This window comes from Aethalodelphis obliquidens, unplaced genomic scaffold (assembly GCF_003676395.1).
Source record: "Aethalodelphis obliquidens isolate GAN/ISIS:26980383/991018 unplaced genomic scaffold, ASM367639v1 scaffold11, whole genome shotgun sequence".
NCBI lineage: Eukaryota > Metazoa > Chordata > Mammalia > Artiodactyla > Delphinidae > Aethalodelphis > Aethalodelphis obliquidens.
The window spans coordinates 7,452,736-7,478,463 of NW_020837955.1; the positions used below are offsets into that span (position 1 = coordinate 7,452,736).

At 43.3% G+C, this 25,728-nt stretch overlaps 1 protein-coding gene across 7 annotated transcripts in view; it reads right to left on the bottom strand.

Annotated features, from left to right (window-relative positions):
• The window catches only part of SGMS1 (sphingomyelin synthase 1), a 290,635-nt gene that overhangs the window by 205,241 nt on the left and 59,666 nt on the right, over nt 1-25,728 (bottom strand). Inside the window, exon 3 of one of the 7 annotated variants that reach the window (XM_027111916.1) lies at nt 1,479-1,604. The exons of the other annotated variants lie outside the window; for them this stretch is intronic. The gene's annotated coding sequence lies outside the window, so the exon portion shown is untranslated. The remainder of the gene's footprint in view (nt 1-1,478; nt 1,605-25,728) is intronic. 7 annotated transcript variants of the gene reach the window in all.

A 25,728-nucleotide genomic window follows, 5' to 3' on the forward strand; every position in this document is an offset into this window, starting at 1 on the left:
TAACCTTGCCTGGGTCAACCTCTTCTAGTTATTCAGTCTCTGATCCTATTAAAGTCAAGATAGTTTATGTCAATGAGGCAAATACAACTTCAAGATGAAAAAGAACTGGTCATGCCTTCAACCATTTCACCCATCCATATCCATCCGCTCCTTCAACAGAGTTTCACGGTGAGCCCACCATGTGTAGAGCACTGGGGCAGGGCCTGTGCAGAATACGAAGACAAAAATGACATGGCCCATAGCTATGCTCAAAGAACACGGTCATCTTATTATTAACCACAAACACTGCAGAATACTCACTACGTGCCAGGAACTGTTCTCAGCACCCTAAGTGCCGTGTGTGTGTGTGTGTGTGTGTGTGTGTGTGTGTGTGTGTGTGTGTGTGTGTGTGTGTGTGTACTCTTTTAATCCTCACAACAACCCTTTAAAGTAAATACTATTTATTATTCCCAATTTATGGATGAGAAACTAAGGCACAGAGATAAGTAACTTGCTCCAGCTTTCACAGCTTGTAATTGACAGAGCTGGGATTCAATTCCAGGCTGTCCAATTTCAGAGTCTTGGGCTCTTAACCACTCGATATATTGCCTCCTCCGAGACTTGACCACTAAGAACTAGAGCAAGGACAGACTATGATAAGGGCCCAGCAGGAACATAAATAAAGTGCAGTGCTCATGAGTGAGCTGTGCTATCTTAACACCTAACACAGAGTACGAGTCCTTTAACTACAGAATGATGTGTTCAGGCACGTGATACCAACCCAGACCGAAAGCTATCCATAAAGCACTGGTGTCTGCCACTCTGAAGGGCCCTCTTCTCAGCGATTTAACACGTGCTACAGGGAAAGAGGAGCGCTCGGAATCTGGGCTTAGAAGTCAGACATGCCTGGGTTTCAATCCCAAGTCCTCCAATACAGCCTTGAACAAATTACTTGATCTTTCTCTGTGCTTCAGTGTCTTCACTAAGGAGTAAATGAAATAATTTATACAAAGAACTTCATTCTAGTACTTGGCACTAAGGACTATATATGTAAAATAATATTATTTAATTAACTAATTAAGTACTGGTTTGCTTCAAGACTCAGTCCTAAACCATATGGAAAAACCCCCAAGTAGACAATACCAAGTTAACAGACCAAGAAGAATGCAATCTGTAGTATCTGAAATATACTGTGGATTCATTATGAATAAATATGAACTACTGTAATTTAAAAATATTATAAGCCTGTGTTTCTAAATGCTAGGGAATAAAAAAACCTTCCATTTTAAGAGATAAGAGGGGCTGCTGTATACTAAGGGCCGACTCTGTTCTTGGTCACGCAACAGTCACTTCACAGATGTCACTGAGTCTTCAGAGCCACTCAGAGGCTCGTCAAATGATCCAGATTTTACAGGTGAGGATTCTGAGCATCCCAGAGACTAAGCGATTGGGCTCCACAATAGACAGCGGAGACTGTTGCTAAAAATTAGAAGACTCACCCGTGAGGCGAGCAGGAACGTAATCTTGGGATCAGGCAGTCACTCCACAGAGCATTTCTTTGGCACCCGCCGGACTTTCACTGGGCAACATTCCATGTAATCCAACTCTCATCCCCAAGGTGTGTTCTGTGTTTTAAAGAAGCCCAAATCACTGAAAGGTTAGGATATGTCACCCATCAAAGTGACATACTACTACAGATCTCATTCTATCACCCAATTTAGTCATAATGGCCTTGGGAACATTATCAGAGAGGCGTGATTTACAAACTGCTATGGCTCTCCAAAAGTGACTAAATTTCCACAAGAACAAATTGGGTTCTAGAGCTGGGACACTGTGAAAATGAACATCCACAGCACAGCACAAAGTATGTGTCTGGGTGAGACTAAAGAAGGAAGAAGTATATTGCAATATCCTTTTCTCGTTTGGTTTATAGCAGAGGATCCTTATCACACATAGTGAAATCAGTGACTCCCGAACTTTCTTATTTGTGGTTTTCTCTGTGTCAACTCGCCCACAAGAAAAAGAGGAAAGCAACAAGAAAGTTCCCTGTATAAATTCTAAGACTTGAGTCTGCTTCTAATACTTCCAGAATCTGAACTCCATCCTTGACAGCAGAGTCCACATTTTGATCGCCACTGTATCCTCAGCACAACACACGGATGGGTATACCATAGGCCTTCAATAAATATGGGTGATGTTCACGCCCAGAACAATACAAAAATGTAGGGGAAGGAATTCCCTGGCAGTCCAGGGGTTAGGACTCCACACTTTCACTGCCGAGGGCCCAGGTTCAATCTCTGGTCGGGGAACATAGATCCCCCAAACCAAGCCGCAGCCAAAAAAAAAAAAAAAAAATTGTAGGGGAGAAAAGGTGAGAAGGGCTGCCCCAGGAAGGATCACTTAGCCCATTCAAGCAGGACTCAGCACCAAAATGCTGCTTGCAACTGAATAATTTTAAGAAATGTAGGATTTTAGGAGTTCAGATTTTCTGATTTTTTTTTTTTTGGAAGGAACACATATTAAACTTTGGGGGCAAAAAAATGCCTCCCAGCCCCTCTTAACTATTCAAAATACTTGCCGATATTTTGAAATACTTACTGGCCTAAAATATGCCTTCTAATCTGCTATTTCAGAAATATGAATCATATATGTGAAAAATTTACTGCTAGCACTGTGCTAGATATAGCCGACACAAAGAAGACCAAGACTGGGCCAACTAGAGTTTAATAGAGACACAGACTGTAAACAAATAATTACAATACCATACAATTAGAGCTTCTGGCAAAGCGAGTTGAGTGTGGAAGGGTGCAGAGGAGGGCAAGACTAAGCCTGCTGTGCATTTCAATCCCACATGTGAGGAAGGATCTTTCTTTTCCCAAAGTCCTTTGCAATTTCCTTGTCCAATCCTCATTATTTTCTTTAAAGCAATAAAGCAGCACAACCCATCTACGTACTAAGTACTTTAAATAGTCATCATGCTCCTCAAGCATCATCACACCCCCATGAAAAACTGCACATTACTTTAATGCACGCTAGTTAAATAAGAAGTTTCTCAATTAATGACCAGCCACACCATCATACTGGTTGCTAAAAACATACACAGCTTCAGCGTTTAAATAAGCTGTACCAGGATTTTCTGGCCCTAATGTTTCCTCCAAAATCCCTGGCCTTCTTATAGCCAATTAAAACTGTATGTAATTTTCTGTCCAAAAACCTTAAAGATATAAGCCAAATGAATTGTTTATCTAAAATCATCACACCATCATTAGCAGTTCATTTCATTAAATGATTTACATGCTACCCATCTGCAGGAAAGATTCGAGGCAACGTTCGATAAAAGATACATAGGCACTTGGAAGTCACAAATATAAAGTCATGAAATGAAAGAAGTTGATTTTCCAACCACAAGATAATGCTGTTGGTGTACTTGAACAGTAAAATTTCTACATTTCTAATAGGCAGAGCAAAAAGGGAAATGAGGCAGGCCACATAATTCTGATTAAAGGAAGAATAGAAAAAGGTCTTTCCCCCTAGGTACTGAGAAAGAGAATCATCTTTTTTTTTTTCCTTTTCCATTATGATTTATTATAGGAAATTGAATATAGTTCCCTGTGCTATAGAATAGGACCTTGTTGTTTATCCATTCTATATATAATAGTTTACATCTGCTAACCCCAAACTTCCAATCCATCCCTCCCCTACCCCCCACCCCCCCAGGATCATCTTTTTTTAACAATGGCTTATATAATACATGCAGCAGCATTGTCATGTGGTTTCTTATATTTTTACTATGAGTATAATATTAACGTGTACCTCAGAGAAGGTACTCAGGGAGGCACTGACAATATAGAAATAAACACCCTTTCCTTCTATCAAGTTTAAAAGTCCTAAATAAGATGACTGAAAACACATCGGGCAGGAAGGTGTCACAGAGAAGTTGGTCCCCAAAACAAGATCTTCCAGGAAAAACCAATCCAAAATTTTTTCTAATACATCAGCACTAAATAAAAAGACCAAAAAAACCCTACGCTAATGAGGAAATGAGGATAAAGTGAAATGACTACTTTGCCCCATACAGGAAAGCATTTGGCATCATGTATCAAGACCCTTAAAAGTGTTCATACCCTTTGACCCAGTTCCAGTTTGAACCTATCTTAAGGAAATAATTAGAAATGAGGGTAAAATTTTATACATCAATGTTTATCATGTTTTTACTACTAAAATTCAAAATTACCTAATTGATCAACAACAGGGAAATGGTTTAAGAAATTGTGAAATATCCACAAAACAGAACAGTATGCAGCCATTAAAAATTATATGCATGCAGAAATGCTTAAGATATAATATTAAATGAGGAAAACAGGATACAAAAATATCCTTCTAAGTATAATATAATATAAAAATATGTATATACAGGAAAGGAATAGGTTAAATATACCAAGTAAGTTGACAGCATAATGTTTTCATGCCTCTCTTATTTACCTTTATAACCACAGCAACTAGAACAGTTTCCAGGTCATGGGAGGCATGCAGACATTGCTGAATGAATCGTTTTCACCATTAAAAACAACAAATATCATTTTTTAAAATGTCCAGTCTTTTTTATTTGTGCCCTGGCTATTCACAAGAAACAGGTCAAACATTTGTTAAGAAGAGGTGCCTGTTTGGAGCACCACAGTGAAAATATCACTCATGGGGAGGGAGAGGTTTTGTCCCATCTGTCAGTAAAAAGACCACTTGGCAGGAATGATATTCATGCTCCTTTCCATCCCTTTACCAGTGTTGGGTGTGACTGAAGAGTTAGGTTCTTGGGAATTTGTATGAGTGTCCTTGTTATCTTTAATCTACACTCTGATGTTCAGCAAAAACTGACTTTCTAAGGTTCATTCCATCTACAAAATTAGAGTCTATGCTTTAAGTATTCTCAGCAGACAGAAAATGTAAAGGTTGCTGATCATGCCAGGATCATTTATCTTATTCACCCACATTTGTGACAGGAACCAAATCAGTGTAGAATTATTAAAGAAAGGAAGAGGCATCTAAATGTTTAGTTTCTTAGCTAAAATTGCCTTGTGGGTAATGTGTTCCACTTTGTTTTACTGGTACCTTGGAAGGGAAAAAAAAAAGTTTTAATCAAAAGTTTATTTTTCAAGAATATTTTTCTCCTAATTCATTTTCCAGATGGATCTCATTTGACAAAAACAGGACAAATTCTTTGCTCCTCCGCTAAACTCAGAAAAGTTTAACTTTTTAATCCCCTGGGTCAAAACCCATGGTTGGCCCACTTCCTTTTACAGGAGCCACAGGAGGATGTGATTGAGCTTTGAGCCGTGAAGGTGAGGGCTGCAGGGCTGGAGGAAGGGAGCCTGGTTCCATGATGTGCCTCAGAGGGGGGCTGGACCCCAGTCAACCGCCCAGAGGTCTGGTTTTGTTTGAGGTGCATCACCAACGCTCTCACGTCAAAAAAATAGACACACTGTCCAGAGTTATCATTACTCGCACTTCTGTGGCTTCTCCACGTGTATCACTGGCCACATCTTCACAAGATGAGCGTTCTCCTACTAAAGGGTCTATAGCGCATCTTTTTTAACAGAAGCCTAAACAATTTTTACTGAAAATATCTCTTTTCTATACTCTCTCTCTATGTTGCTGGTCTCCCGAGTTTGGGGCCCTACAATGGAGTTTAAGAAATCAAAATCTTGGGCTTCCCTGGTGGCGTAGTGGTTGAGAGTCCGCCTGCCGATGCAGGGGACACAGGTTTGTGCCCCGGTCCGGGAAGATCCCACATGCCGCAGAGCGGCTGGGCCCGTGAGCCATGGCCGCTGAGCCTGCGCGTCCGGAGCCTGTGCTCCGCAACGGGAGAGGCCACAGCAGTGAGAGGCCGGCGTACCGCAAAAAAACAGAAAAAAAGAAAAAAAAAAGAAATCAAAATCTTAACTCAGAGTTACCTCCCCAGACTTAAACAGTTGCTTATGTAAAAAGAAAAATTGCTCATGTGTCCCCGCCGCAACAGAGTGCCAGCAGCCCGAGGAAGTGGCAGTGCCCCTGCAAGCATCAGCTCCCAGCCTCACCGCCCCTCTGGCTTTCCTGATACCTCAGGATCCCCAGGTCCTGAGGGGCGTCAGCAGGAGTCATCCCTGGCTCACAAGGCCCTCTGCTCTCCAGACCTCCTCCCACCAGCATGGGAGAGCAGAGAGCGGCCAGACGTGGCAGCCAGGGACCCTTCCTCTGCAGAGTGGGCTACCAGCCTGTCTCCCCTGTTCCTTCCAAGAGGAACTGGGTTGGAAATACTGTATGCCCATTGTTTTATTAATAAAACTTTGGGAGGAGGAGTAATATATACTCACCAAAGGGAAATTAGAAGAGAGGGGACAAGGCACTAACATTATTATGTATTTCTTGCCAACCTGTGTCATTTGAGATTTCAACGAAAGCAGAATCCTAGACTATGCAGATCGCCAACCTAGACAGACACTGCTCAGTATTATGTGAACTTAGGCCTCACTTTACAGTGTTCCCAGAAGAGTGAGCAGACCCCACATGGGTGGAGAAGATTCTGTATTTCTCTAAGTGCCTCGCCCACAGTGTATACTCAAAGCTCTCAGCTCTAAACTCTAGCTAGAATGAAGGTCCTCTGAACAAAGGAGGATATAAGAATATCCATCTTCGCCTAAATAATTTTTTTAAATCCTCACGCGAAAAAAAAGAAAAAATCTATAGCTAACTAAATTTAGTAAACTCAGGGTTAACCCAAAGCCAAAAGATGTCTTTAAGGCAAGACACCCGGAGCCTCAGTATACTAACTGCGAGATGCAAGTGGGGATGTAGGGGCTGCGGACACGCTGACCTGTCTCCTTTCACAAGCCTATTTGTCCCGCCTCCTTTTATGATTTCCCCCATGGAGGCTTCTCCTAAGAATAGTGTCCCACAGAGTATATTCTAAGAAATGCTGCTGCCAAGTATTTCCTTTAAATAAGACCTAAATTCTTAATGGGCTGACTCACTCATAGAGGTCTGTGGCCTCACCTCTGAGAACTGGAAGCCTACCATGGACTAGGCCTTTAGCTGGAAACCTTATAGCACCTGAGGCTCTCACATCTCTGATTCAGCCACTCCTGGGGCAAGGGAGCCAAGCCTAGGCTTAGTGGGTGTTCCCCAGCCACCCTAAGAGTGTATGATGTATGATGTGTATGATGATGTTTAGCAGGGAATTTCCCAGGCAGAGTTTCAAACCAGGCAAATGTAGTCATTATTAAAGTATTAGACTTAGTTTATCTATGTTCCTCTTAACTATACTGATATATCCCTTCTTTCTTCCCACTCTTTAATTCACCCCCAATCACATTTATTCCTCATAATCAGAACCCTCATTTCCTCTGTGCTAATGATCAACTAAATCCAGAATAAAATGTGAGGGACTAACAGCTTCTTACAACTACCAGTAATGTTTGGATTTAAAAATAATTATATATTGAAACACTTGGATAACAGGTTGACAAAGCACCCTTTAATAATCTGATCATGTTTTTATTTACTGTATTAAACTTTTTAATTACAAAAATAATTACACATGTTCAAATTAAACATTTTAAGCACTTAAGCCCTAAGAAAGAATTCCAGGTACTTGGAATTCAACCACTTAAAGATACTCCAAGTGAACATTTTGATTAATGCCTTTTTCCCTCTATGTTTTTTCCCTCTATGTTTACATATTTCTTTATTGAAACATTAACCTTATATATTCTATTACAGCCTATTTTTCATACATTTTGTTCCATGTCAATATTTCTCCTCAATATCACTGTCATGGTTATAGAATATTCCATTGTATAGATGAATTATAATGTGTTCATCCAAGGCTCTTTGGGGGGCCATCTGGGTTGCTTCCAATGTTCAGTTTCAAACAATGCTCACTAATACTCAGAGCTGAATCTCTGAACAAAGCTCTACTCATTTGCTTAGAAATTACTCTTAGAAGTAGGCTCACTGAGTCAAAGGAAGAACACACTGTTTCTCAATTGGTCACAGGAGACTGTGAAGGGAAAAACCAGCCCGCTGACTCATTTTAGTTTGCCATTTCTCTCAACCTCCTGTAGCTGCATTTCCCCAGTCTGTTCCTATTGTCTTTACTGTTAGTCTAATTATTATCCGGTTTTAAGATATTCAAATCCCATAGTCTATTGGACATCCTTAGGTCAACAAGCTTTCTGGCTTAACTCTTAGTCCTTTAAAATAAGATCTGATGTCACCCTCTCTTTTGTGTTCCTAAATTTTTATTCATCTGTCACTTCTCTGATATCTCTAACTGAATGACTGATATGAAGCAGCAACTTTTCCAGGACCCTTGTCTGATCCTTAGTTCAAAACTTTTTTCCTCCCCACAGTAGCTTTCTGATCCACAGGCAAAATAACTCCAGAAGGTTTGGGAGCTCAGAACACGTCCCTCCAAATCTCGAACCCTCCTACTGCTAAGAGCACTTGCCTGGGATGGTGTCTGTGATTAAAAAATATTGGATTCCCTGTCCCCACCCCCCTCATGATGTAACAATTTACTTAGCATCTCCTGTTTATTATTTTTTTTAATTAATTAATTTATTTATTTATCCTTGGCTGTGTTGGGTCTTCATTTCTGTGCAAGGGCTTTCTCTAGTTGCGGCGAGCGGGGGCCACTCTTCATCGCGGTGCGCGGGCCTCTCACTATCGCGGCCCCTCTTGTTGCGGAGCACAGGCTCCAGATGCGCAGGCTCAGTAGCTGTGGCTCACGGGCCTCGTTGCTCCACGGCATGTGGGATCCTCCCAGACCAGGGCTCGAACCCGTGTCCCCTGCATTGGCAGGCGGATTCTCGACCACTGTGCCACCAGGGAAGCCCTCTCCTGTTTATTTTTATGAGACCAAGGTGCCAGCGGGACAATGGACGGTGGTATCTTGTTCCATCAGAGTGTTTCCTGAGTGGAACAGTAGCAGCAGTTCAGGATTACTGTCTGGGTCGTAACTCTTGTCCACAGTGTACCACTGGGAAGGGCGAAGCTGCAAAGCAGGATCCAAGAGGAGTGACGGCTCCACTGTCAGAGCACAACTGCCAGCCAGGAAGATGGCTGCAACCATTTGTTTATTTTCCCAGTAAGTAACTTAGCTCGTACTGCATCTATTAAGCCGTGCAGATTCATCAGATGATAAATGCTGGGTCTATTCTCAAGGAAGCACTGAACAAGATGCAGGCGAACCCAAAGAGCTCCAGTGTTTCTCGTGGCGGTGCATCAGCATCCTCAACAGGACAATCCTTCACTGTGTGCGACTGTCCCAAGGACCAAGGGGTGTTTAGCATCCACACCCTCGGGATGTTCGACGTTAATAATATAGACACCCCTCATCATTGTGACAACCACGAATGTCCTTACAGGTTTCTAAATGCCAGGGCCGGGAGGGCAGGGCGGTGGGGAGGACACCATCACCCACTGAGAATCTGTTTCTTTTTGGTGGGACAGAATGAAGACTTAGGAAATGGCAGAAAACCGTTATTAATCTGGATACGGAATTGTGCAAGCTCTAAGTACCATAAAGGGTCGAAGGAGATCAAGGAAGGCTAAAGGTGCAGAGCAAGAACTGGATAGGAACTGGAGATAGGAACTGGAGAGAGACAGCTATAACCTCTCCCATGGGTCCAGTCCAGGGTTAAAGTTTGTTGTGAAATGCTCTCTCACCAGCACACTGGACTGCCCTTCCTTTAAGCTGATCACACGATCTACTGCAAGTAAAGCACATCCTACACACTCAGCAATGCCAACTTTAAAATGCTCTTATTGTTTCTGCCTTCCGATTAGGGGCAAGTTTTCTCCTTGCATCCTGGGCAGTCAGGGAGGGCAGGAAATAAGGGAGTCTTGTTGAAGGTAAAGGCCACTGCCAGCCTAACCCTGCTGGGCCGCTCCAGAGAACTAGACCAGAAGCACTGCCCCTTCACCGCAGGGCTGGCCCTCACTAGGCACCAAGGGGACCAGAGCCTTACCTGGTTCCTTTCTGCCCATGTCAGCTGTGATCGAAGGACCATTGTGCCCAGGGGGCCAGTGTGTTTAAGCCTCTGGGAACAATGCCCTTGTTGATCTTTGGTGCTCTGGTTGAATAAGGTCATTGACTGGTTTCAACCTCGGCCACCATCAATACCTTCACCTTTTACTGGAGAGCACTGGCAGCGGTATATTTTCTGATGTCACTGTTACACTCAGGCAAGACTGAAGAGGTCAGTGAATGAGACATCTTTTATAGATCCTACTCAATATTTACTAATGTCACACTATATACTAGGTATTATATGGCTGTGGTGTTCAAACATTTAGAGCTTATTTAAAATGCAGATTTCCAGGCCTCAGAAAGTCTGATCCAGTTAAGTTGTGGAGGCAGGAATGTGCCATTTAACCAACCCCGGGTCCTCCTGATACAGGTGACCCATGGGGAAACTTTATGAAACACTGCCACGCAATGACAGTAAACGAAATTAAAAACTAGCATCTTCGTGATGTTTTTTTTTTACACTCTATCTCCTTGAAATGTATTTTTCACTAGCGAAATAAAAACTTAACAAGAGATAACTTAATTCTGAAAGAAAATTAGAGTCCCTGTTGTAAAGGACTCATATACAGATATGGTAAGCTTGCAATTAAAACTTATATTTACATGCATTAAAAAATTACATTTTATTCTCCACATAAGTGCCTGATCACAAGATGAGTATTTGTTATACAAAGCACACTGAATGTAACTATACAACGTTTTATTTGGATAAGCTTTACGAATCTTTCAGTGTTTCTTACTCTATCTTCATGAAAGCATATCTTGCATTACCATCTGATTACTTGCATCAGACTGCACGCAAACTAAGGCACAACGAGTTTCCACAAATGTCTAGAGACAAGAACCTACACATCTGGAATGCTATGCCTTTTTCTGCTAGACTGGAAATGGCAGAGGTTTCATGCCACATGCCAATTCAGAGGGACCAGCAGAGCAGAAACAGCTGCCTAGACAGCAGCTAAGAAAGCCAGCCCAGCGGAAGGGAGTCGTAACAGAGGAGCAGTGTCGGGCTTCCCTGGTGGCGCAGTGGTTGAGAGTCCGCCTGCCGATGCAGGGGACACGGGTTCGTGCCCCGGTCCGGGAGGATCCCACATGCCGCGGAGCGGCTGCGCCCGTGAGCCATGGCTGCTGAGCTTGCGCGTCCGGAGCCTGTGCTCCGCAACGGGAGAGGCCACAGCAGCGAGAGGCCCGTGTACTGCAAACAAACAAACAAACAAAAAACAGAGGAGCAGTGTCTGCCTCGAGCACAGGTGAGAAAAGGGGTGGCATCTGTGCACACACAGACCAGACATGCCACACCTCAGATTCAGAAGCACTTAACCTGTTTGTAAACACCACTACTTTCCTTCATTCAACAAATACGATTAAGTGCCTACTATATGCCAGACCCTACGCTAGGTACTAGGGATATACCAAGAGTGATAAATCTACCAATGGGATGGACATGATGCAAGAAGACTGTCTCGGGACTTCCCTGGTGGTCCAGTGGCTAAGACTCCGCGCTCCCAATGCAGGGGGCCGGGGTTCGATCCCTGGTCAGGGAACTGGATCCCACATGCCGCAACTAAAGATCTCGGTGCTGCAATGAAGACCCGACGCAGCCAAATAAAGAAATAAATAAAAGAAGACGCTCTCTAACCTAAGGCTTTACCTGACAAAATGGTATTTTAAGGGGAGAACCAAAGAAAAAATAGGAGTCCACAAAATGTTAAGAAGTGGGGAGGAACGTATAAGTGAATGCTATTTCTGAGGAACTGAAACCAAGCCAGTCATAGCTGGACCACGGACAGGGAGAGGGGGAATGGGGAGGACCGGGGCAGGCCAGCAATAGCCAGGTCACGTGGGACTCCTGATTTCAACTGAAGATCATGGGCATCATGGGAAAGCTGGGTGGGTGACGACAGTTTATTTGTTTCCCGGTTTTGTTTTGGGTTGGGTTGGGGGGGGGGGGAAGGGGGGTTAGCAGATTTTCATTTCAGAAAGAGGATGGGAAAGAATCCCAGTAAATGTAGAAGAGTGACTGCAGTCACCCAAGTGACCAGACCAGCAGGGTGGCAAAGAGTTGGGGAGAAGTTGGTGGATTTCAGATACTTTTTGGAGACAGAATCAACAGTGACTCGGTTTGGGAGAGAATATAGAGGATGAGAGAAAGGGAGAAGACCAAGATGCAGCTGTGATAAAAGTGCTTTGGACACATTCAACCGGAAACTCTGCAAGGGAGCTGGACCAACCACAGCTGGAAATCTTAAGAGAGACTGAAGATTTGAATATATGGGGGTTGCAGGCACAGAAGAAAAGACCAAAAGCATTGATTCCATAGCTTCTGCTTTCCAATCCAGTTAAATTTTATAAGAGTTATGCTGCTACACCTGTAAAGACTTAATACAGCAAAACATTATCATGTAAGTCTCTGATTTCCCAAATAACAGCACTTACTGCAATTTTTACCTCTTGTAGCAACTTAATTCAAGCAACAAGAAAACTCCTGCTATTGAAAATATTTCCTAAAGGTTTTGAACTTTCCTGCCTTGTAAAGTATGGCACATCAATATAATTTCATCTTTCTTTGGAGATTAAGTACCTTACATCCCCTAACGTCCTCACGAGGGGCATTAATTTGACCCTTCAGAGCTCTGCCTATACAGCGATCTTCAGCCCCTCCCAGAACTTCCCTCGGCTGTGGGAATGGGGACCACCTAGCTCCATCTGTCATACTCTAAGTGCACAGAGCTGTTGTAAGTTGCCAGACTTGGATTCAAGGCCAGGAGATGGGGCCAAGATCCTTGAAACTGTAATAGAGCCATCCACTCTTGGGAGGTTTTGGCAGGGGAAAAAGGCTTGTTTCATATTCAACCAAGAGAACCAGAGGACAGCCTTCGAAAGTCATGACTAGGACCAAACTGTCGGACTTATCCACCTAAAAAAAGGACTTTTATTCCTGGAGCTGACATTTTCTTGTCTGACAAAATACAAATCTCCCAGGACAAAGGCACTAAAACTGACAGTTATTTCACTTCAAGGAGAGTTTCTGATTCTTTCCTACAAACAGGTTTTAATAGGAAAAGTTCGAGATGTGGGCATCCAGGCGTGGAAAAGGCTGCGTGTCTCACACCTTTGCCTAAAATCACCCTGGTGGAAACTGTTATTTTTTTCTTAATATCTTCCCATAGCCACCACCACTAACATCAGATTTTCAAGGCACAGCTTCGAAGTTCCAGCAACCAGATTAGACCCTGTGGGAAAGAAAGCTGAAGACAACCACACCCTACAACTTCCGCTTTTCATTCTTCAAAGACTTGCACTTCATCCAAGACAGGGGTATAAACAAAATTTTCCGGGTTCTGTGTGTCTAAAATGGCTGGAAGTACATTTAATCTTCCCCTTAAAATTATTTTTATAAGTTCACAAAGATCTGATGCACATATGTATTTACAAATCACTGTTCTGAAGTGCTGCTACTCATTTAATTCTTAGACATCTGTTTAAGAAAAGACTACGAGACACATGAAAGACTAAGAAAAGAGAAGAGAAACTACAATTTCTATAATCTCAACAATCTGGGCTAGAGCAAGAAATAGGCATATTTGTCCACAAAAAATAAAGGTCAAAAGAGTGAGGATTTATAAATGATACGAGTCAAAGTAAAATGGTTAAAAACCAAAAAGATTGTTTTAAGGGCCATAAAGAAAAGTTTGTGAGAAAGCAGAAAAGCTATATATATTTAATATAGATATAAAACTATATATGTATATTATGTATATAACACGTATATTATATGTACATATTCCATATATTATACATAAAATATAAAATGCTAGCTATCTATAAATTATATATATCACAATGATGTATATTATGCAGAAAGCCCCAATTCTTCATTGTTAATTGGTTTTTATTTTTCAGCAACCATTCAAGCAAGTTTTGGAGGTTTGGGTTGTTGCAATGTAATGCCAATGGCGAAAAAAGAAAAAGGAAAGTTTTTTCTAATCTCCCAGTTTTTACTGTTTTTAACATGCAACTTCCCTGCTTTTCAGACCAAAGGCAATGCCAGCAGTGTCTAGACTCGAACCCATTTCCCCCACCCACACACAGTGTCTACAGGACACAAGTGACGTTAGGCATCCACATCTGATCTGCTACAATCCAGATAGCACAGGAGAGTTACGTTAGCACCCAAACTAGCTTGGAGACCAAGTGTTGACTTCCTGCAGAGCAGTGAATGTTTCAAGACAAACAGATTTTCCATTACAACGTGCAGCTGGAAAAACTGACTCTCAGCAGGTCTGGCAACCTGACTTAGGAGTGACTCTAAAATCAGAGGCTGATTTTCATATCACTTGGAATCCGGGGCGGGGAGGATGCACCAGGAGGAAGGGAGACCGAAGACATGAGACAGTGTGCTCCGGCATGTCTGCACAGCAGGCCTGACAATCAAGTTATTTTAAAAAGCCAGGGCGAGTAGATATACATGTTACATATCTAGCTGTAAAAACTGCTAACCATTAGAACAAAAGGGTTTGAGGTAAAAACAAATCTGCGAGTGAAGAAGAAAAGAATCCTACCGATTCAAGGGAAAAGGAGTTTCTGTAGGGATGTAACCTGTGGGTGAGTGAACCCCTGAAACAAAGTGTTTGTGATGTTCCACTTCCAGAGGTGGCAGAGGGTGCACAGGAAGATGGTTCTGAGGACAAAATAACCAGGCATGGAGCAGTCGTTTCAGCAAAAAGTAGATACGAACCATTGGCTCCCAAAAGCCAAAGCCAAATAATCTGCATGTTGCAACCAAAAACTTGACTTAGTGTGGTCCAGTGACCATGCTGTGAGCATACTTTACAGACGAGCTTTTAAACCAAAACATTTTTTTCACTTGACTTGATTCCAAATATCTTTTAGCTTAAAAAAAAAAGAAAAAAAAGGAAAGAAAAATAAAATTCAAACCCACATTCACTCAAGCAACAGAAAAGTGGCCAGTACAGGACCCATTTAAAGAATGCAGTTTGACAGCCGTCACAGGCAATCCCAGGGCGGGCATCCCCAAAATGGCTTGCACGGGCAGCACTACCACAATCAGCACTTACCTTCCACCAGAGACCATTCGGAGGAAGAAAATAACCCATTTGGATGTATAGGTTCTGATGCATTTATTTCTTAAATGTCTGCTATACGCACATGTACTGACCTAACTTGCAGGAATGTGATAATAAAACAACGATATCAGGTAATGGTTATTGAATGTTGGGGGGTGTCTGAGGTGTTTTTTTGAATTAACCCAGTAAGCCACGCAATAACCCTGAGAAGGTTACTTTTATTGTCCCATTTCACAGGTGAGGAAACTGACGCACAGAAAGGTGAAGCGAGGTGCACGGGTCACACGGGGAGGCCTACTCTTGCAAACACCATCTCCGATGCAGGAGGCTGGAGCTGTATACCCCATACTTCTACCACTAAACGTAAATGCTACATTAACCATGACACAAGCCTGCTGCAGCGAAGGAAAGCTGGATTAAGAGTCTTCTTCACTTCATTTGTGTTCCCACCTCTAAGATAGATCCTCAGTTGCAATTAAGAGTTTGCTTTTCCTCACATTCAGTCTCTTCCTTAATAGAAAATTTACGTCAAAAGCTTTTACTGGGCTTCCTTGGTGGCGCAGTGGTTGAGAGTCCGCCTGCCGATGCAGGGGACACGGGTTCGTGCCCCGGTCTGGGAACATCCCACATGCCGCGGAGTGGCTGGGCCCGTGTGAGCCATGGCCGCTGAGCCTGCGCGTCCGGAGCCTGTGCTCCGCAACGGGAGAGGCCACAACAGTTAGAGGTCCGTGTACCGCAAAAAAAAAAAAAGCTTTTACTGAAAAGCTAAGACAGATAATGCATCAGATCCGACTAACTGCAAAGTCCAGGAAAGTAAACCTGAAATAGATCCTTTGTTCAACAATAAACTAAAATGCAACCTTGTGGTTTTAGAGGGTGAAATGTTTTGAAGATGTGAAGGAGACAGGGAAAAATAGAAAGTGTAACAGGGGGCCAGGAAGATAGCAGGAGTGCCTGCAGCACACAGCCCTGTGTTCCGTAAGCTCAGTCCAAACATGCCATGAGCCCCAAGGATGGGGACCTGATACAACCATCCCTCTTCATTTGCCCAAAAAGAAACGTGAAGCATGTGCCATTTATTGCCATTTACATGTTCAAACTACTGAAATTACCTTCATCTTCAATTTGTAGCTGGTAAATAATCTGGTTAAATTATACAGTTTCGGTCTGAGAGGAGGAAAAAGAGAGGCGAAAGGAACACAGCCCTGATGGCTATGGCTGCTCTAAGGAGAAGACGGTAGCACTGTGCAGTATTAACAAAATCAAGAGAAGGGGAAGTGACCAGCTTTGAGGATGACGAGGCAGCTGTTTCACTGAAGCACGTGTAGAAAGAACGTCATGAACCTACCTCAGTAGGGAGAGTTTTGTAACATTAAAGGCAATCACAGGGCCCCTCTGTGCCTGGCATACTTGAAATTCCTGGCGTTAGGGAGGGCACAGAGAAAGTGGCCATCCTCAACAGTGCTTTTAAAAATGCTTTCTCCTTCCAAGTTTCTATAAGCAGTGAGTTTGGAGAGATGTGCTGGTGTGTCCCTGGTTGATGATTTTCTTGGTTGGATGATGTGAGAGGAGGTCAAATGATTTCCTTCCTCGTGGTCCTGCGTCAGAAGATTTTCTTGCTAAATAAACAGCACACTATAGCAACACACACAAGGAATAGCCACTGCAGTAAAATCCATGGAGACGGGATTTTAAAAAACAACAGACTCTGCACAGAACACACGGCACTTGCATTCCATCCCTTATACCTGCTAAGAACCACATAAGGTAGGAATTTTTATCCTCATTTTAAAAATAAAAAAATAACTTGGAAGTTCTCTTTAATGAAATGTTTCCACCACATAGTGGGTATCACTGCTCAGGAATGAGCCTAACAGAGACTCCTGGTTGGCAGAAATGTGCCTGTGGACGTGCAAGTGAGCATTACCTGGTTTGCTAAATTAATTCACCCTCACCTGAAGAGGACTCATGTGGAAACAAGGCACAGGAGAGCTACTCACTGCTTCTATTGAACCAAATGCACAAATCACAACATTTGAGGCTGGCTGACTTAAATAATAAAATAGGACTCTACTTCAGAATCAGGAGTAAAGGGCAATTTTGCAAGTTCACGTCATACCACTGATTTGGTGAATACGCTTCCCATTTTATAAAACACGTAGATTCTAACGTAGGAACATTTATCCTCCTAGTCGTATGCAAAAGAAATGACAAGTTCAAAATGCCAGCAGCCAATGAACACTATGTATTCCCAGGCTTAGTCTCTCCACAAGGCTGTGGTTCAGTAAGTCTCTCTGCACCATCAATTATCAGAAGCATCACAACTTTTAAAATAAAACCACCACCAAAAGAGGATGAAGCAGGAAGTTCAACAGGAAATAATTCTGAAACTGACTGCAGACAGCCTCTGAAAACCAAATTAAAACTTCATATCCCATTAACTTGGATTGTGTGACGTTCCAAGCTGGGCGGAGCTCAAGTTCACCTTTGACTCTTCTCCAAGAAAAGGAGACACACACATAACTACAAGGCCACTAAGTATTTTAAAACAACCTGGTTTTTTATTGTTTAAGCTTATTGTTTGTAAGCAAATAGATTGCTCAATCACGAATTCCTCTCTCTTTTTCTCCTCAGATTATGAAAATAACCTAGTATATGCAAAAAAAATCTGTGGGGGGCTAAGGGTCCCTTAAGGGTCCTGCCTTTCTATTTCTCCAGGCATCCGTTTCTAACAGTTTCCCAATGAAGCAGCTACAAGTTCTGTTCCCTCTATCTAATCTGTGTATGGCTGCCAAACCAATTATCCTAAAGCAACACTCTTATCAGCCCTCCTACCAAACATAGAGTCAAAATCTACTTGGCCTGCTTTCCAAGGCCAAGACATCTAGCCCCACCTTATTTCCTACTGCCCTTCCTTCCCACCCCTCCACTCCAGCCAGACTCCTGCACTATCAACCCCTGAACATGGTTCTCCTTGGTTTACAGAGGCACACTGACCACTGTCCCGCTGTGAAACACTCCTCAGCCTGGGAGGCTGTATTAGTTACCACTCCTGGGGGCCACCTGCTCCTCTCACCCCTCCTCCTCAGTCACTTTTGACAACTTTTACCTCTGCCCAACCCCTAAATGGACAGCCATCTCCCAGGATCCTACCCCTTTCCCTTCTTCATCCAAGTAGTAGGAGTCTGTGAGTCAGAGATGGAGGCAGCCCCGTCTTAGCCAGAAGTTTCAAAATTATCTTTGGCCGTGGCTCCTTAGAGAATTGGCTGATTCTAGGGCTGGAGCAAGAAATATACAAGATGCGCCTAAAGGATGCTGTAGGGCCAGAAAGAGTACTAAAATGCACGTTCGCGTGTGCATGCGCACACCCACACACACACAACAATGGGAGCCTGTCGAAGGGCACAGGAGCCAACTGAAAGAGCTCCCAATGGCCAAAGCTGGAGAAATTTTGAGCAACAAAACAATGTAGTTTTGGACTATAGCCCAAAACATAACTTGAATGGCCAGGAATCCATGCTGATAGAATTGAATGAACGAATGAGGGAGGATATGCAAATCTGTGCAGAAGAATTCAAAATGATTTATGTAAATACTCCACCCTCAAGAAGATGGAGCATAGCTCCCTCCTCCTTATATGTGGGCTGTACAAAGTGATTTCCTTCCGAAGAATAGAATATAGAAAGAGGGGTAGGGGAGTAACTTTACAGTGGAGAAACTTGACAAACACTATCTCAGCCAGGTGATCAAGGTCAGTATCAACCGTGGTAAGACATGTTGGCACTATGTATTGTAGATACGATGAAAATGGATAAAATATGGTATTCCTCATAAAAACCCGTAACCCCAAACTAATCCTGAAAAAATACCAGACAAATCCCAACTGAGGGACGTTCTACAAAATGCCTAAAAAAAACAAAAAAAAATAGTACTCCTCAAAACTATCGAGGTCATCAAAAACGAGTAGTATCTGAGCAACAGCCATAGTCTGACAGTCTAGGAATTTACGGAGACGTGACAACTAGATGTAATACGGCACCCTGAATGGGATCCTGGAACAGAACAGGGATATTTGGAATTTTGAATAAAATATGGCTTTAGTATTAATATTGGACAATTAGTTATGACAAATGTACCATACTAATGTAAGATGCTAACAGCAGGGAAAACTGAGCATGGGGAACGTATAGGAACTCTCTGTACTATCTTTAAAACTTTTCTCTAAATCTAAAACTAATCTAAAATTAAAAGTTTGCTTTGAAAAATTATCTTTGGCTCCTCCATCTTCCCTGCTGTAGTCCGAAATGTCTCTTTCTGTTCCCTCCTCTCCCATTCCCTTGGTCATTGCCCTCCCTAGTCTCTATTCCCCAATCCATCCTCCACACCGCTGCCAAAATAAGCTTTCTAACAGGTAAATCTGAGGGTAACACCTTCCTGATCAAAGCTCTTCAACAGCTACCCCTTACCTAGATCAAGGCCCAGATAGTAAATATTTTAAACTCAGCAAGCCTACCCTACTCTGCCAATATAGCGCTAAAGCAGCCATGTACAATATGTAAATAAATGGATGTGGCTGTGTTCCAATAAAACTTTATAGAAACAGGCAGAGGGGGCTTCCCTGATGGCACAGTGGTTGAGAGTCTGCCTGCCGATGCAGGGGACACGGGTTCGTGCCCCGGTCCGGGAAGATCCCACATGCCGCGGAGCGGCTGGGCCCGTGAGCCATGGCCGCTGAGCCTGCGCGTCCGGCGCCTGTGCTCCGCAACGGGAGAGGCTACAGCAGTGAGAGGCCCACGTACCGCAAAAAAAAAAAAAAAAAAAACAACAGGCAGAGGACTGGATTTGGCCCACAGGGCATGTATCTATAGTGTGTCAAACCCAGGCTTAGAGAATCAAGTCTAAACTCTAAAACTGACATTCAAGGTATAATCCACATAACCCCTGACCCTTCTCTCCAGATGAGCCCTCCTTCCTTTGGCTAAGTTATCTGCTCCCACACGGATGCACTCCCTGCTTCCCCTCCAGCTAGGTGAGTTACAGCCCCTCTTCTGTGAAGTGTCTTCAGGTCATTCCACGTAAAAACAACTTCTCCCTTATCATAATTCACAGCATATCTGGACCTCTATAACTCATCTGGCACATTATCAGCTAAAATATTAAAAATCATCATATATTATCATTCAATTTTGTGTATTTGTCAGGTTTTGTTCTTTCCAATCAATTCCAAGTACGTTTAAATTATTAAGTAACACAAAGTCAGTAAAGGCATCCTCCATGCCTTCAAAAGACTGGCAGGTAATAAGTAACTGAACTAGTACTTCCTGAAGTGTGTTCTAAGTACTTCATGACATGTTAACAGGTGTACCCCTTAAAATGAAATGTTTTTTAATCAACTAAGTCTGAGGAATTCTGGGTTCAACTAAGTTAAGCAGCTCTCTCTGTCCTAGGAATTTTCAAAGCCTTCATTTTACATTGTGAATCTCCTTAAAGAGGGATATATTACACAATAACTCTCTAATCTGTTAGGCCATGGATTTTTTTTTCACATTTTTAGCATCTGTGTCCTGCAGAACAGTTAGGGAATTGTTGAAATTAAGTATACTCCTACCAGGTGGACTGAAAGTTCCAATTCTTTCTATTTGTCACTGTGGTAGGCTGAATAATGCACTGCCCCCCAAAGATATCCATGTCCCAATCCCAGGAATCTGTCAATGTTACCTTATATGGCAAAAAAAAAAAAAAAGGACTTTGCAGATGTGATTAAGATCTTGAGATGGGAGAATTATCTGGATGGGCCCTAGACGCAATCAAAGGTATCCTTATAAAAGGGAGGCAGAGGGTGATCTGACGCTAGACAGAAGAAAAGGTAAAGTGACCAGGACGCAGAGACCAGAGCACTGCAGCCACAAGCCAGGGAATGTCAGCAGCCACCAGAAGCTGGAAGAAGCAAGGAACGGTTTCCCTCCTACGGCCTCCAGAGGGAGCACTGCCCTGCCAACAACCTGATTTCAGCCCCCTGAAACTGATTTTGGATTTCCAGCCTCCAGAACTGAAAGAAAATAAATGTATGCTGTTTAAGTCACCAAGTTTGTGGTAATTTGTTACAACAGCCATAGGAAACTAATACAGCCACAACGCCAATCATGGTGCTGTGCTCTTTGCTAACGTTAAATATCCTTAAGTGATGTCAAATTAGCCCTGTCCACAAATTAGATCACAGTTAGCCTTAGCTAGTGAGCTTCCATCATCCACTTAAGGGAAACGGTATGAGTCAGTGGTCAGGAATCTGGACCTGGGTTAAACCACCTAAGTTTAAATGCCAGCTCTAACATTTACTAGTTAATTATATGACCTTGGTCAGGGTGTTTATCCTCTCTGTGACTAAGCCGCCTCATCTGTAAAATGGGACTATATTCACAGAGTTGCTCTGTGGATTAGATAAGATTATGTCTAAAAAGCACTTAGTGCAGTTCCTGACATACAATACTCACTCACTAAATGAACACTACTATTTTACATTACAGTGTTATTGCTAGGTAGAGGCAAAAGAAAAATCTACTTTCACCAAAAGCTAAATCTCATACTCTTTTATTCTCAGTTTGGCAAACTAAACATCGTTACACAATTTCTAGCTTAGGACATTTAAAATGACCTCAGCAAGGTAAGGCAAGTGGAAAAATTCATGCTTGCCTCTCTGAATCATAGCTTTTAGGTATGTGACTTGATAAATTATGACAGCTAATAGCTCTAAGACATGTGCTTAGTGTCATGCGTTAAATTCGTGTCACTCACTAAAACGCCTAAAGCTACTCTTCTTGTACGGGTTATCTTACAGGTCAAAGAGCTAGCAAAGGGGCTCCCCTGGTGGCGCGGTGGTTGAGAGTCCGCCTGCCGATGCAGGGGATACGGGTTCGTGCCCTGGTCCGGGAAGATCCCACGTGCCGCGGAGCGGCTGGGCCCGTGAGCCATGGCCGCTGGGCCTGTGCGTCCGGAGCCTGTAGAAAGAGCTAGCAAAGGCGTATTTTCTTAATTATTAAGCTGCTGATGCTCCATTTGTTAGTCTTTATCTTAATGTGTGGGTATGCTCAGAGCAACAGATGAAATGATTCTGATAGGCCTCGATATAGGGATGTCACAAGGTGACTGGCAACAGCAAAGGAGATAAGGGTCTTGGTACAACATACAAAAGTCCTCCCGGCATGTCTTCCACCTCTTGGTCTCTCCACACCTACCACTATTCTCCACGGACAACCTAGGCACCACTTGCTGCAACATCCTACAGTGTCGCCAGCCTACGTGGGTGATTTACGAGCTACCCTACAACATACCTGGTCATAAATATTGGCTCACCATTGGTCACGAGGTGCTTAAGATGCAGAGCTTTGATTCCTAAAGCCTTTAAGACCCTTCTATTAAAATGGAAGAATCCTTAGAAAAGTTAGTATTTTCATTCTTTATTAGTTATATACTTCAGCACTCATTAGAGTAAAAGAAGCAAAGGTAGGGCTGAAGGAAGAAAGTAGAAAGACTCCGAAAAAGGATATGGGAAAAAAATCATACAACCTTCACTATCCTTGCAATCAAGAATTCTTAAGAAAATTACAGCTTAAGCAGCCTCAGTTATAAACTCTCTGGAATTCTGGGTGAAGTAGGATGGGCCATGAAGACTCGAATCTGCATGAGAAACCGGCAGATACCTCAGGAAAAATGATCAAGACCTCCTTAGGACACTAGAACTAAGAACCTCCAACAAAGGTGAAAAAAGGCCACCTCAACTTCTGGGGGCTGTCCCAGGTAGACAGGGCTCCCACTGACAGAGCCTAAGAGACAGACAACAGATGGGCAGAGATGCCCCTCTCAAGAGCTGCCAGGTCACATAAGGCAAGGATGAAAAAAGAGTGACATCAGCACAACCACACATTTCACACCCCACCTTACCCCTAAATGCCAGTCCAAGTTGGTGTGCCCTACGAGTGGCAAAGAAGCAACAGCTAAGGCCAGGAGACAGCCGAGCAGAGGTCTGCTCTAGGGACTAGGCTTGGAAGAACTTAAAAGGTCTTGAGTCATCCCTGGAACCTGCAGAGAGAAGCAGAGACTTAGCAAGAAGCACAGAGAGGAGGGGGTCTCAGAGCACAGCTGGTGGAAGTTCAGAATCTCTATGCTGATTTCTACATCCTCGGCTGTCCAACCCCCAGCAACTGAGGAACTGTAGAGGCACAAGTCACACTAACAAGTTATGGTAGAAACAACCCCAACTGAGGGACTGTGGGAAAAAATGAAAATAAGTCACACCTCTGACCTCATTCAAGACATAGAGAGATAACATCACTCGCTTGGCGGTGTCAAACAGATACACATCATATGGCGTACGTGTCAGTAAACACACATGGCCAAGCTGTCCTGGTCTGTCAATCAGGGACCACCAAAACCTCAGTAAGGCCTGCTACCTCAAAAGGAAGCAAGCTTAAACTAATGAAAAGTTTAAATGTTAAGGATTTTTAAGCACCTCCTTTATTTTTTTAATTTTAAAATAGAGATTGTAAACCCAAATGCCAGTGGCATTAGGCATGGAGAGCAAACGGCTGCAGCTGGCGGGTATGAGAAACCAGAAGGCGTACGCCTCCTCCAAGAGGGCAGCCACCACTCAGACCAAGCCAACTGCGGCCATGGGAGCGTGGGTGCAGGAAGACCCCTGGGGGACATGTGAGACGGCTGCCCCCAGCACAGCCCACTTAGAGAATCACAGAACCACTGACTCTCTGCTTGCTTTCCTTTTAAGATTATACAAGACAAATGAGTAAATAAAATATAGTTCCAAGGAATATAAGTGAAGAAGTGAGAGTCCTTCCCCTCTACTCCCCCGACTGTTAACAGATCAGATCACTATGTATCCTTCTTACTCTGGACACACAACATGTTCTAAAAGTTGCCTTTTTCACTCATCAGTATGTCATGGACATCCTTCCACATCGGTACATTCAGATCTCCTGCTTTCTTTTTACCAAACCCAGAGTTAGAATACAGAATTTCAAGGCTGGACGATGATCTTCTTGACTCCAGGCCTTAAAGAAACAGGGCAGGGCCTGGCCTGTAAATAAGCTGCTTATCCCAGTCACCTAGAAGATGCCAATTACTGGACCTCATGGGTAAATCCAGAGTGGCACCAGTGGAACAAAGGATGCGGTTGAGGCCTTTGCTTCAGAGGCCATCCTTATATAAGGAAAGAGTTATTAAAAGAAAGAACTCTAAACTTCATAACTGAAATATTAATTCTGTTACTGACTAATGATACCAAAAAGCTAATTAAGCATTCAGACCTTCAGAAACTCCAGTTTGGCTGCCAGATATAGAAAAACCTCTCTATCTGAAGTTATAAACTCCCTGGAGGCCAAAGCCTCCCTGCATGGCTAGCTTTCAAAACATTTTAGGAAACTTGACCTCAAATTAAAATCAGCATTTCGGCAAGGGTTACTTACAGTCTTTGAGAAACTATATTTCAGAGAAACACAAATTGCAGAAATAAGTTATTCTCTTATCCTATTAATATGATTTGCTTTATAAAAGAAATGCTTAGGGCTTTTTTCTGGTATACTTTATTGCCAAGCTAGAAACAGGGGATATTCCAGATGGGCTCCCCTTTCCCCTCGCTTCCATTGCCAAATGGAATCTACCACCCTAGCCATCCTGTCTCTCGACCCCCTTCTCCTCTCCAACCCCTTGGTTTAGGTTCTCACCAAACCTCAGGGTAACCGAAGCAACAGCCTCCTAAATCACCTCTGTCACCAATCTTTCCCCTCTCCCCTTTGTTCCCTATAAAACTGCCCAAGTAATCTCAATCACTCATTCAACAAATACTTACAGACCCCTACTATGTGACAGGCACTGTTCCAGGCACGAGGGTGAAGCAGGGCACACAATTAAGTCCTTCCCCTCAGGACCACCCCAGAGTAGCATCGGATAAGTGATCAGTGCTGTGGAGAAAACGAAGGTGGGCTTGGGGAGACAGAGAGTGCGTGAGATCTGGGTTACTTTATCTACATGGTCAGCGAAGGCCCCATTTGGAAGGGGTCGTGTGAGCAGGTCCTGAAGGAAGGGGAGGGGACAAACAGGTCGGGGGAAGAGTATTCCAGGTGGAGAGGGCAGCAGGTGCCCCGCAGGAACACAAGCCTGGTGCATCTGAGGACAGCAAGGAGGCCAGAGCAGCTGGAGCGTGGCGAGCCGGGCAGCAGTCCTCAGAGGTGCAATCACAAAGGGCAGACACACGGGGCCGTGTGGCGTACAGCGACAGCCAGGAGTTCCTCTGGAGTGAAATGGGAACAGTGCTTTCATGCGACAACTCCTTCCCAGGATTTCTTGGGAAATGTATAGTTCTCCATAATCTTGAGAAAAATGAGTTGAGAAATAGGGGGAAAGTATTACAATTCTCCTGCTTGCTTAGCAATCAACGTAGAACCCAGTGACATCAAATCCAAAGCAAGAGCAGAAAATGCTCCTGTGCAGAGGTGAAGGTTAAGGCCAACGTTTTCCAGAATTGGGCCAGGAGCACATAGAAGTGAAGCTGTCCAGATCCGATCACTCAGTCTTCCTTGTAGCGGC